At 36.2% G+C, this 13708-nt stretch overlaps 1 protein-coding gene across 3 annotated transcripts in view; it reads left to right on the top strand.

Moving 5' to 3' along the window:
• The window catches only part of DLG2 (discs large MAGUK scaffold protein 2), a 1864788-nt gene that overhangs the window by 1097428 nt on the left and 753652 nt on the right, over positions 1 to 13708 (top strand). The gene's annotated exons all lie outside the window — the stretch shown is intronic.

The following is a 13708-nucleotide window of genomic DNA, read 5'->3' as shown; positions in this document are numbered from 1 at the left end:
GCAGGGTGTGCACAAGGAGCGGGTGGAGAGTGTGGGGTGGTGGCGGAGTGTGTGGGGCTCCCGCCGTGGAGAGACTGGGTCCGCTTGGGGAGGTCGGGCGCCACACGGGGCAGGACTGTGTTGACTGTGTGTGTGGACCTCTGGGCAGCAGGGCTTGTCAGCTGCAGAAGACTTGTGCTTCTCAAAGACCCACATAGGAGGTTTGCCCCACCTTCCAAAGCCTGAAACAATTGGGTGCTCCTGTGCCTGAGGCCAGCCCCACCCAGCTGCAATCCTCAGAGAGCTGACAAGAGACCTAATAGGCTAGAGGTTTACAGCAATTCTAAGGCCCTGAGCCTAACAACCTGCCACACTGGGGGCCTATTCACTTAAAAGAAATACTGCAACACAAATGTGGTATTAGAACTTACAGCCAACTGTGCTGGGGCTCCCCACACCTGATAAAGAGACTGAAGGGCCCACAACAACTACAAGCAGCTGAGCATTACAACAGCTGGCCAGGAGCATAACTCAGCCTCCCTGGGTGCCTATAGGGAGAGCTAACAGGCCACAATAGAAGGACACACGTAGCCCACATAGGGGCCACCCCTGGAACATTGAGAACTGAGGGAAGCACACTGGAAGCCTCCTAAGCCATCACTTACATAAGGTCACCTATCCAAGAGCAGGAGACGGAGCTGACCTACCTAATACGTAGACACAAGCACAGGGAAAGAGGCAAAATGAGGAGGCAAAAGAATACATTCCAAGTAAGGGAACAGGACAAAACCCCAGAAAAGGAACTAAGTGAAACAGAAATGAGCAACCTACCCGACAGAGAGTTCAAACTAAGAGTGTTAAGGATGCTCACTGATCTGGGGAGAAGAATAGATGAACTCAGTGAGAATGTCAACAAAGAAATGGAAGATATAAAAAAGAACCAATCAGAAATGAAGAATACAATACTGGAAATGAAAAACTCATTAGAGGGACTCAAAAGCAGAGTAGAGGATACAGAAGAACGGATCAGTGAGCTGGAAGAAAGACTAGAAGAAATTACCCAAGGTGAACAGGTAAAAGAGAAAAGAATTAAAAAGAGTGAGGACAGTCTAAGGGACCTCTGGGACAACATCAAGCGCACTAACATCCGTGTTATAGGTGTCCCGGAAGGAGAAGAGCGAGACAAGGGGGCAGAGAATCTATTTCAAGAAATAATAGATGAAAACTTCCCTAACCTAAGGAAGGAAACAGACATCCAGGTACAGGAGACACAGAGAGCCCCAAACAAGATAAACCCAAAGAGGCCCACACCAAGACACATCATAATCAAAATGTCCAGAATTAAAGATAAAGAGAGAATCCTAAAAGCCGCAAGAGAATGTCAAGTTACATACAAAGGAAACCCCATAAGGCTATCAGCTGACTTCTCAGCAGAAACCTTACAGGCTAGAAGAGAATGGCACGATATATTTAAAGTGCTAAAAGGAAAAAACTTACAGCCAAGAATACTCTACCCGGCAAGGTTATCGTTCAAAATGGAAGGAGAGATCAAAATTTTCCCAGATAAGCAAAAATTAAAGGAGTTTGTCACCAAGAAACCAGTGTTACAAGAAATGTTAAAGGGACTGATTTAAGGGGAAAAGAGAAGACCACAAATAGGAAAAATTATCTATTTCCACGATTAGAACGTAATGGATACAAATGCACAAAAAGAGGTTAGATATGAAACCAAAACCATAAAAGGAGGGAGGAGGGTAGTTAAAGAGTACAGCTTTCAGACAGAGGTCAAACTAAAGTGACCATCAATTCTGTATAGAAGAAGTAAGGAACAGAGAAGGACTACTTAAACACTGAGGAAAAAAAAATAAAAAAGTTAAAAAATGGCAGTAAGTACATACTTATCAATAGCTACTTTAAACGTCAATGGACTAAATGCCCCAATTAAAAGGCATAGGGTGGCTGACTGGATAAAATAACAAGACCCATATATATGCTGCATACAAGAGACACACTTCAGACCTAAAGACACTCACAAACTGAAAGTGAAGGGATGGAAAAAGATACTCCACGCAAATGGCAATGAAAAGAAAGCTGGGGTAGCAGTACTCATATCAGACAAAATAGACTTTAAAACAAAAACTGTAAAAAGAGACAAAGAAGGGCATTACATAATGATCAAGGGAACAATCCAACAAGAGGATATAACACTTGTAAATATCTACGCACTCCAATGTAGGTGCACCTAAATATATAAAGCAATTATTAACAGACATAAAAACAGAAATAGACAGTAACACAATAATAGTAGGGGACTTTAACACTCCACTTACACCAACAGATAGATCATCCAAACAGAAGATCAATAAGGAAACATTGGCCTTAAACGACACCTTAGAACAGATGGACCTAGTAGATATATACAGAGCATTCCATCCAAAAACCGAAGAATACACGTTCTTTTCAAATGCACATGGAACATTCTCCAAGATTGATCACATATTAGGCCACAAAACAAGTCTCCATAAATTTAAGAAGATTGAAATAATACCAAGCATCTTTTCTGACCACAACGGTATGAAACTAGAAATCAACTATAGGAAGAAAATCAGAAAAGCCACAAATACATGGAGATTAAACAAAATGCTACTGAACAACGACTGGGTTAACGAAGAAATCAAAAAAGAAATCAAAAATACCTGGAGACAAATGAAAATGAAAATACGACATGCCAGAATTTATGGGATACAGCAAAAGCGGTTCTAAGAGGGAAGTTTATAGCGATACAGGCCTATCTCAACAAACAAGAAAAATCTCAAATAAACAATCTAAAAATGCACCTAAAGGAACTGGAAAAAGAAGAACAAACCAAGCCCAAAATCAGTAGAAGAAGGGAAATAATAAAAATCAGAGCAGAAATAAATGAAATAGAGACCAAAAAAACAATAGAAAAAATTAATAAAACCAAGAGCTGGTTCTTTGAAAAGATCAACAAAATAGACAAACCTTTAGCTAGACTCACCAAGAAAAAAAGAGAGAAGGCACAAATAAGTAAAATCAGAAATGAAAGAGGAGAGGTTACAACAGACACCTCAGAAATACAAAAGATTATAAGAGAATACTATGAAAAACTATATGCCAACCAATTCGACAATCTGGAAGAAATGGATAAATTCTTAGAATCATACAACCTTCCAAAACTGGATCAAGAAGAAGTGGAGAATTTGAATAGACAATCACCAGTAAGGAGATCGAAACAGTAATCACAAACCTCCCCAAAAATAAAAGTCCAGGACCAGACGGCTTCCCTGGTGAATTCTACCAAACATTCAAAGAAGACTTAATACCTATCCTTCTCAAACTCTTCCAAAAATTGAGGAGGGGGAAGCTCCTAACTCATTCTACGAAGCTGACATTACCCTGATACCAAAACCAGACAAGGACAACACAAAAAAGAAAATTACAGGCCAATATCACTGATGAACATCGATGCGAAAATCCTCAACAAAATACTAGCAAATCGCATACAACAATACGTTAAAAAGATTATACACCATGATCAAGTGGGATTTATTCCAGGGATGCAGGGATGGTTTAACATTCGCAAATCAATCAACGTAATACACCACATTAATAAAATGAAGAACAAAAATCACATGATCATCTCAATAGATGCAGAGAAAGCATTTGATAAGATCCAGCATCCATTTATGATAAAAACTCTGAATAAAATGGGTATAGAAGGAAAGTACCTCAACATAATAAAGACCATATATGAGAAACCCACAGCTAATATCATCCTCAATGGTGAAAAACTGAAAGCTATCCCTCTAAGAACAGGAACCAGACAAGGATGCCCACTGTCACCACTCCTATTTAACATAGTATTGGAAGTCCTAGCCAGAGCAATCAGGCAAGAGAAAGAAATAAAAGGGATCCAAATTGGAAAGGAAGAAGTGAAACTGTCACTATTTGCAGATGACATGATATTATATATAGAAAACCCTAAAGAATCCACCAGAAAACTTTTAGAAGTAATAAACGAATATGGTAAAGTTGCAGGATACAAAATCAACATACAAAAATCAGTTGCATTTCTGTACACTAACAACGAAGTAGCAGAAAGAGAAATTAAGAATACCATCCCATTTACAATTGCAACAAAAAGAATAAAATACCTAGGAATAAACTTAACCAAAGAGGTGAAAGATCTGTACACCGAAAACTATAAAACATTTCTGAAAGAAATTGAAGAAGACACAAAGAAATGGAAAGATATTCCGTGCTCTTGGATTGGAAGAACTAACATAGTTAAGATGTCCATACTTCCTAAAGCCATCTATAGATTCAATGCAATCCCTATCAAAGTTCCAACAACATTTTTCACAGAAATAGAACAAAGAATCCTAAAATTCATATGGAACAACAAAAGACCCCGAATAGCTAAAGGAATCCTGAGAAAAAAGAACAAAGCTGGAGGTATCACACTCCCTGATATCAAAATATACTACAAAGCTATAGTAACCAAAACAGCATGGTACTGGCACAAAAACAGACACACAGATCAATGGAATAGAATCGAAAACCCAGAAATAAACCCACACATCTATGGACAGCTAATCTTTGACAAAGGAGCCAAGAACATACAATGGGGAAAAGAAAGTCTCTTCAACAAATGGTGTTGGGAAAACTGGATAGCCATATGCAAAAAAATGAAAGTAGATCCTTACCTTACACCATACACAAAAATTAACTCCAAATGGATTAAAGACTTGAATGTAAGACCTGAAACTGTGAAAGTTCTAGAAGAAAACATAGGCAGTACGCTATTTGACATCGGTCTTAGCAACATCTTTTCAAACACCACATCTGACCGGGCAAGAGAAACAATAGAAAAAATAAACAAATGGGACTACATCAAACTAAAAAGCTTCTGCACAGCAAAGGAAACCATCAACAAAACGAAAAGACAACCTAACAATTGGGAGAAGATATTTGCAAACCATACATCTGATAAGGGCTTAATCTCCAAAATATATAAAGAACTCATGCATCTCACCAACAAAACTACTACCAACCCAATTAAAAAATGGGCAGAAGACCTGAACAGACATTTCTCCAAAGAAGATATACAGATGGCCAACAGACACATGAAAAGATGTTCAAAATCACTAACTATCAGGGAAATGCAAATCAAAACTACAATGAGATATCACCTCACGCCTGTCAGAATGGCTATAATTAACAAGACAGGAAACAACATGTGTTGGAGAGGATGTGGAGAGAAGGGAACTCTCATACACTGCTGGTGGGAGTGCAAACTGGTGCAGCCACTATGGAAAACAGTATGGAGATTCCTCAAAAAATCAAGGATAGAACTACCATATGATCCAGCTATTCCACTGTTGGGTATTTATCCAAAGAACTTGAAAACACCAATTTGCAAAGGTACATGCACCCCTGTGTTCATTGCAGCCTTATTCACAATAGCCAAGACTTGGAAGCAACCTAAGTGCCCATCAAGGGACGAATGGATAAAGAAGCTGTGGTATATATACACAATGGAATACTACTCAGCCATAAGAAACGACGAAATCCAGCCATTTGTGACAACATGGATGGACATTGAGGGTATAATGCAAAGTGAAATAAGTCAGAGGGAGAAGGCCAAATACCGTATGATTTCCTTCATTAAGTAGTAGATAATAACAACAATAAACAAACACATAGGGACAGAGATTGGATTGGTGGTTACCAGAGGGAAGGGGAGGGTGGAGGGTGAAAGGGATAATTCGGTACATGTGTGTGGTGATGGGTTGTAATTAGTATTTTGGTGGTGAACATGATGTAGTCCATGCAGAAATAGAAGTACAATGATGTACACCTGAAATTTTTGCAATGTTATAAACCAATGTTACTGCAATAAAAAAAAAAAAAGAAATGGGTAAGAAATACAGTTACTTTACCACCCTGTCAACATTTGGTGTGGTCAGTCTGTCTAATTTTAGCCATACTGGTGGTTATATAGTAGTATCTCATAGCAGTTTTAATTTGCATTTCCTGGATAACTAATAAATATTGGGTACTTCTTCATGTGCTTATTGACCATTCACATATCTTATTTTGTGAATGCCTGTTCAAATTACCCATTAAAAAAATTGGTTTGTTTGGCTTCTTCTTCTTAAGTTGTAGACGTTCTTTATATAAACATGAAATCAGTTCTTTGCCACATATACATTTTGGGAATATTTTTTCCCAGTCTTGCCTCTTCATTTTCTTAATGGTGTCTTTTGATGAGCATTAGTTTTCATTTCAATGAAATATAGTGATCATTTTTTTTCTTTTTTGGTTATTGCTTTCTGTGACTTAAGAAACTGTTGCCTACTCCCAAGTCATGAAACTATTCCATGTTTTCCCTTAAAAGTTTTACGGTTTTATATTTTATGTTTAGGTCCATGATGTACCTCAAATTAATTCTTGTGTTTGATGTGAGGTAGAGGTCAAGGTTCACTTTTTTCCAAATGGATATTCAGGTACTCCAGCACTATTTATGGAAAAAATTTTCCTCCTATTGGATTGCTTTGGTGCCTTTGTCAAAAATCCCATAAATATGGGTCTATTTCTGGGTGTTCTTTCCATTGATCTATTTGTTGATGCTTATGTCAGTAACCACACTGTCTTGATTATTGTGAGTTGATTGTAAGACTTGAAAACAGGTAGTTTAAGTCCTCCAATTGCGTTCTTTTTTGAGATTGCTTTGGCCATCCTAAGCACTCTGCATTTCCACATAAATTTTAGAACCAGCCTGTCAATTTCTAGAAAAAAGCCTAATGCAATTCTGATTGGGACTGCATTCAACCTATAGATTGATTTGCAGAGAACTGACATCTTACCAATATTGAGTCTTCCACATCCTTTGAGCTTTTACTTTTAATGATTATGTAATTTAAATTTACCTGGCCATTTTTCTTAGTCTCTTGTTATTTGCCTATTTTATATTCAATCTTTTATTTATTTAAATATTTTAATTATATATTCAAATTGGATAATTTCAATATATAAAGTCTTTGGGGGTCTAAAAAAAAAATTAATAAAGTTCACTGTGAGGCCTCAGTTGCTTCCACCTCTCTCTCTCTTTCTGTCTTTCCTTCAGCTATTTTTCTAAAGTATGCGGACAAGTGGAATCTGTACTTAATAGCTAAGGTCATTGTTCATATATGCCAATAACTCTGTGGTTTCATCTTTTCCTATATTTTTGAGTAGTCAGTAAGATTACTGATTATTTAGTAAAAGGCCAAAGTGTCTCTCTCAGTAACCATTTAATGAATGAATGTGATTGACTTAGTGCTATCAAAAGTACTGAATCAGAAACTTAGTTGGAAATTAGTGAACTAAATCCTGTGGATAAATGACAGTAATAACACAAGTCATTCAGCATTAACTTTTGCTTTTAGTTAAGCCAATGCAAGCTGAGCACAGAAAAGGCTTTTTTACATGTGAATAAGGAATTGATTCCCAAGATGCACCACTAACAGAACTTGATTTGTGCGTTTGTGACATTTTAGAGAAACATGTATTTATAACACTATTAAACAAAATAGCCTTAAATCAAAAACATAAAGTGTGGTTGGACTAGTAGCATCTGGAAAGAATCAATCCCGTTGCCTATAATGTTTCTAAGCAACCACAAATTGGAGCAATGCAAGGATAGTTCATGGGAAGTTAAAGCTATAATTTTTAGATTTCCACAATTTTGGATCTGCTGTAGGGCAAAAACACTGAAAGCTAATTTACACATTCTGTCTTTATTTATGAAATACAAATTTCATGTGATATCAAATAATCACAGCTTTTTGTAAGCAAATGGGCCTTTTCAGGAGGTGCAATTTAAGCCTTTCTTTGTTCTGTATAATTAGAATCTGCATATGTAGTCCAGCATACTTATTTTGTGAAACATAAAGCAACACTGAAATCATGGTATTATTGTTATAAAGCTATGAATTTGCTAACATACTTCAGAAACGTTCTGAACTTTTACAATTCTAATTGGATTGAGTCCAATCATTGTCAAACAATCCTTCAGTGCACCTGTTTACAATATGAATCTAAATGTAAGTTGTTAATTTTCCCCTTTTTGCTATGTCTCCATTTGCATTTTATCAGATTAATTTAAATATAAACACACTTTACACAAATTATCTCTTAAAATCCTTGAAGGTAAATCTCAAAGTTCTGCCATCTAAGAAGAACACAGGAAAATACAGACTTTCTTGTACCATTTTAAGATAAAGCCATTTTAAAATACTATGATTTCGCAAAAGAACTTCATTTTTTTCCATGAAATAGGATTTCTTTTTAACGATGTAAAATAAGAGACTAGCCAAGAGGAAATGAAATAAATCTTTCTCATATGTCATGCAGGAGAGATTCTTTTTTCATATAAATTTAGAAATTTACAAAAACTTTCCATATCATAAAAGAGCATTTTAATAGAGGCTATCAGGACTTTTATATTGGAAAAGCAGTTGAGCTCACCATGAGAAATATAGGAATATTGTTTAATTTTTTTTGGGGGGGGGAAGGGAGTGTTGATAGAACATGTTCAACTATAAATAAAAAATTAATTGATCTTAGTAGTATATCAATTTTGATCAACAGAATAAGCAAGGTTTCTATGCTGGTATAGAAGATATTGCAGATTTAGTATGCTGCATACATATATATATATTCTTTTTTTTTGGTCTAAAAGGAAGTTTTTATCTACAAATAATAAAGTAGTGCCATATTATAAATGCAACAGGATGTTTTCTTTTTAGTGACATAAACCAAGGGCTGAAAGAAACCAGTAAAAATTAATTAGTCCCGCCTCACTAACCTCCTTCGATCTAAAGCCATAAACTTTGATCCTTCAGACATAAGTGGGCAAATGGATTTATAAAACAGCCAGAATGGAAGGTGTGAAGATTGACGAGTATGCAGTGGGCACATTTCTCCTTCAGCTAGCCTTCCATAAAATAGACCCCTAGACATTCTCCTCCCACCACCTGCCCACACATATGATTAAAGCAGCCTTCATTAGCACTTACTAGCTTTGTCAGAGTCCAGTATTTTCTTCTGGGCTTTGGTTCCTTCATTCTGGCTCAGGAGCCTACTGCCTGTAATTTCAATTCAACAATAATTCTTTGAACACTTTCAAGGCACCTATAATGTAGAGACCTAATAGGTGATTGAGATTCAGACACTGCTTTCCAGAAACTGATACTCTGTGGAGGGGAATGATATCTATGGTATTAATGCTAATAAAAAAGAATGCTGCCATTTGTTTATCATAGTGATACAAAGGAGAAGGAATTGTTTTCCAGGACCCTACTGTGTGCCACACACTGTGGTAGGCACTTTACCTTTGTTATCATACTCAATTCTCCCAACAATCCTATGCTGAATAAGAGATTTCAAAATCACATAATTAGGCGCTAGTGTGACAAAACTTAGACCCAGGTCTGCCTGTTGGTCTGTCTGTCTGTCTATCTGACTCCAAACTTCCTACTAGTACCTTGCTGTTTCCTTTATTTCCAATTGGTGGAAATTGGGAAGGTTCCTCTGAAAGGGTGAATTATAAAGATGTAATTACGTAGCTTATTTTTCCTCTTTTAAATGAATAACACTTCAAGTTTTCTCAGGGATTCTAAGTACTTAATAAAGTTGAAAAATACATCTCCACCCTATGTCACTCTTATGTAGGTGAGAGGCAGCTCAGATCTGTGAAACTGTTAAATATTAAAGTATGAGAATGGATTGTGTATATCAAGCAGCAACATGCATTAGAGGAAGTGCATTCTTGTCAGGAAAAAGAAGTTCCCTCCTTTTTGAGGGAGAAGGGGAAGAGGTAAAAACCCTCTCTCTGCAGCACTATCGTAGTTATTTATATTGTCCATTTGAAATTTTGTTTATGGTGTTTTAGTGAAAGCATGGATTCAAAAACTCATCCTATTGTCCACCAATTGAGGGACCCAGAGCAAGTTGGATAGCTTCTCTGAATTTCAGTTCCCTCCTAAGTAAGGGGAGGGGATAAAGTTTTCCTCACATGTTGCGAAGGTCAAATGTACCTGCATATACCTGGCACACGGTAAACCCTCCATACATGCTCCATTTCCTTTCTTATATCCTCAGACTGTTAAGAATGTCTGGCCCTGAGATTTCTCAGTGCAGGTTTGTACACAGCTGTTCTATCCAACATTCTTTATGTGACGTAGTGCAATTTGGGAAAGGCATGTTTCTAATGCTTCAACCATGTCTGTTGTATGAAGCCCTTTGTTCTTTGGCTAAGTGCCTGATTGAATAGAGAGCCAATTTGTTTCAGGGGCCAACTTTCAATAGACTGGTTAAAGTAAATGAAGCTGTTCTTTATGTGTATGGTTTTTTAATCCCCTGAAGAAAGGCAATGTATGACCTTAGGCAAGTTATTTAGCCTCTCTAAGCCTTAGTCTCCCTATCTGAAAAATAAGATTATCTATCTGCCTCAAAATGTTGTCATGAGACCTAAAAAATGAGATGTTTTAGATGCATGAGAAATATGAACTTTTTCTTTTCTTCACCTTCTTCTTGAAGTCATTGACAATTTGTAGGACCTTGTACTTCTTATGAGAGACACAATAGCATGGTGGTTTAAAAAATGAATTCCAAAGCTATCAAACCTAAGTTTCAACCTAATTCTCTTCCATGGTGGCTGGGATAACTTCTCTGGAACTCTTTTTTTTTTTTTTTTTTCCATTTCTCAAGTGGGAATAATAGTACCTAAACTTACATATTTGAGTATTTTACTAAGATTGTCTAAGTTTATCTATAAAACATCTGCCATATTATAGTATAAAAATGTTCATTTGGGGGATCAAGTTGGAGATTTCAAATGAGCCTCTTGGGTAGTGGGAAAGATAAATGATTTAATGACAAGGCAAAGCCATCATAATGTGGAAAAATATATCCATATGTAATACAGACTTAATTCACTTCAATTTCAACAAACAATATTTGAGTACCTAGTGGTTATGAGGCCCTATACTGGACTCTGGAAATAGAAAAAGTTGGTAAGACATGAGTTCTAGGTTATGCATAAGTATATATTTTTTCTATCTTTCACTTGTTGAACACTTACTGTGTTTCAAGCACATGAAATAAAAATAATACTAAACATTTATTAAATGCTCATTATTAAGCTTCATTATGAAACACTGTGCTAAGCTTTTCATGCATTATTTCATTTAATCTCACATCACTCCTAATGAGATATACCTTGTTTTCACATTTAATAGATAAGAAAACAGAGTCTTAAAGGGTAAATAACTTGTCTAGGGTTATACTGCAACTAATAAACAGAATCAGAATCTAAATCCTGAATTTCTAATCTCTACCTTAGAAAGGCATGTTAACACCAAATTCATGATTTTCCTTTATGAATTGTACAATTTTCCCTGAGTGAATAATTTGCTTTAAATAGAATTCATGTTATGTATTTAATATAGTGGAAGGTTTTGACTGCGTGCTCTGTCTAGTGTCCATTTATTTTGGAACCTCACTCAAGTCCTTGTTTTGGAAGAATGTTTATGTAGAAAGCCACGAAGAGTAAGCAAACATAGGATACATTGTTATTATTAATAATTGTAAAATGATGAGAAAGTTATAAAAAGGCGAGAAAGGAAGTTGTGACATGCTGAGCAACAGGCTAATACAAGGTATTTTGAAAAAGCAGATTGAGCATTTTATTGCAATGTGTATTACACGTCCTGAATATAATTGATCAAACCTTTAATCTCACTGAAAATAAGACCTGACAGTGGTGACATTGGGCACTTTTATAGTTTAGGATTGTTTTCGAAGTTACTAGCTTTATAGGCTGTGACAATACAATAAAAGCACAAAACAGCATTGAAGAGTTTGGATAAAGGAAGTAAATTACCTGTCAATGTCTGAGATCTTGCCTTTTCTATTTGCATTAACCAAGAAAAGTAGATACAGGGTAAGTATAAATAAAGAGATGTGTGCATCTACTACTGTCTCTGATCAAAGCTTTCCAGAGTAGTGATAAATGCACAATTTATCAGGAATGGAGAATACATAGCCATGGAGACTTTGAACAACCACCTTGTGCTTAGAATGGGGCTTAGGAAACTACAGTTCATGGGCCAAATCTGGCCTACCGCTGGTTTTTGCTTATAAAGTTTTATTGAAACACAGCCATGCCATTCATTTAAGTATCATCTATGGCTGTTTTCATGCTACAGTGGCAGAGTTGAGTAGTTGCTACAGAGACTGTATGGCTTTCAAAGCCTGAAATGTTTACCATCTGGCCCTTTACAGAAAAATTTTGCTGATACCTGACTTAGAAGATTATCTAAATTCTGGAGTTTTCAGATGAAATAGATAAATTAGCATAAAGCAAACACTCACAAAGCATACAATGTCCTCTTAAAGTAAAACCTTGATTTTTTAAGTAGTTGTCATAAAACCCCTTTTTATGAGCCTATTAATTATTTTGTGTGTGTGTGAGGAAGATTATCCCTGAGCTAACATCTGTTGCCAATCCTCCTCTTTTTGCTGAGGAAGATTGGCCCTGGGCTAACATCCGTGCCCATCTTCCTCTACTTTATATGGGGGATACCTGCCACAGCATGGCCTGATAAGCAGTGTGTAGGTCTGTCCCTGGGATCTGAACCTGCGAACCCTGGGCTGCTGAAGTGGAGTGCGCAAACTTAACCACTACACCACTGGGCCAGCTATTGAACCTATTAGTTTGGAGAAAGTGATTATTTCATCAAGGCTTTCCTGGAGTTATTCTTACATGTTTTAGGAAATAAAAAGTTTTACATATAATCACTCTTTCAACAAATATTTTTGATTAGATTCTGAGTACTAGTACTGAACTGGGCAGTAGAAATACAAGTTGAGTTAGACGTAGCCCATGTCCTTAAAGAATTCACAGTTTATGGAGACTTTATACTGTATCTTTTCATTTAAGTTCAGTTTCTTCTAGATATCATATAGTTGGATCTTGGTTTATTGTCCAATCCATCAATCTCTGCCTTTTAATTGGAGAGTTTAGACTGTTTACATTTGATGTAATTATTAATATGGCATAGATTAAATCTGCTATCTTGATATTTGCTTTCTATTTTTACTACTGTGTTTTTGGATTGATTTTGATCATGAGGTGAGTCAGTGTGGTATTGTTGATGTTCATGGTGATGGGGTTTGTTGAGCTTCTTAGATCTGTGGATTTATAATTATCATTAAATTTGGAAAATTATTGGTCATTATTTCGTCAAATAGTTTTTCTTTCCTCTCTCCTTTTCTGGGACTCCATTTGCACATATGTTAGAGTGCTTGATATCATTCAACATATCATTGATGCTCTGTTCATTTTTTTTTCAGTCTTTTTAAATCTTTGTGTTTCATTTTGAATAGTTTCCATCACTGTTTCTTCAAGTTGTCTTCTTCTGTAGTATCTTAATCTGTGGTTACTCCCATACAGTGTATTTTCTTTTCGGGTATCTATTTTTTATCTTTATGTATTCCATTTCTTTTCTCCTTCTCCTTATCCTGTTCATGTTTTTCTCTACATTCTTAAGTATATGGAACTCATTTCTGTATTAGCTTTTCAAATGTTCTTATCTGCTAATTCCATCATCTCTATAATTTCTGGCTCTGAATCTATAAATTTTTTTATCCTGATTATGAG

Source organism: Ceratotherium simum, chromosome 7 (assembly GCF_057802395.1).
Source record: "Ceratotherium simum simum isolate JZ-2026a chromosome 7, ASM5780239v1, whole genome shotgun sequence".
NCBI lineage: Eukaryota > Metazoa > Chordata > Mammalia > Perissodactyla > Rhinocerotidae > Ceratotherium > Ceratotherium simum.
The sequence above is the reverse complement of the archived record's forward strand: the minus strand, read 5'-3'. Positions and strand labels throughout refer to the sequence as shown.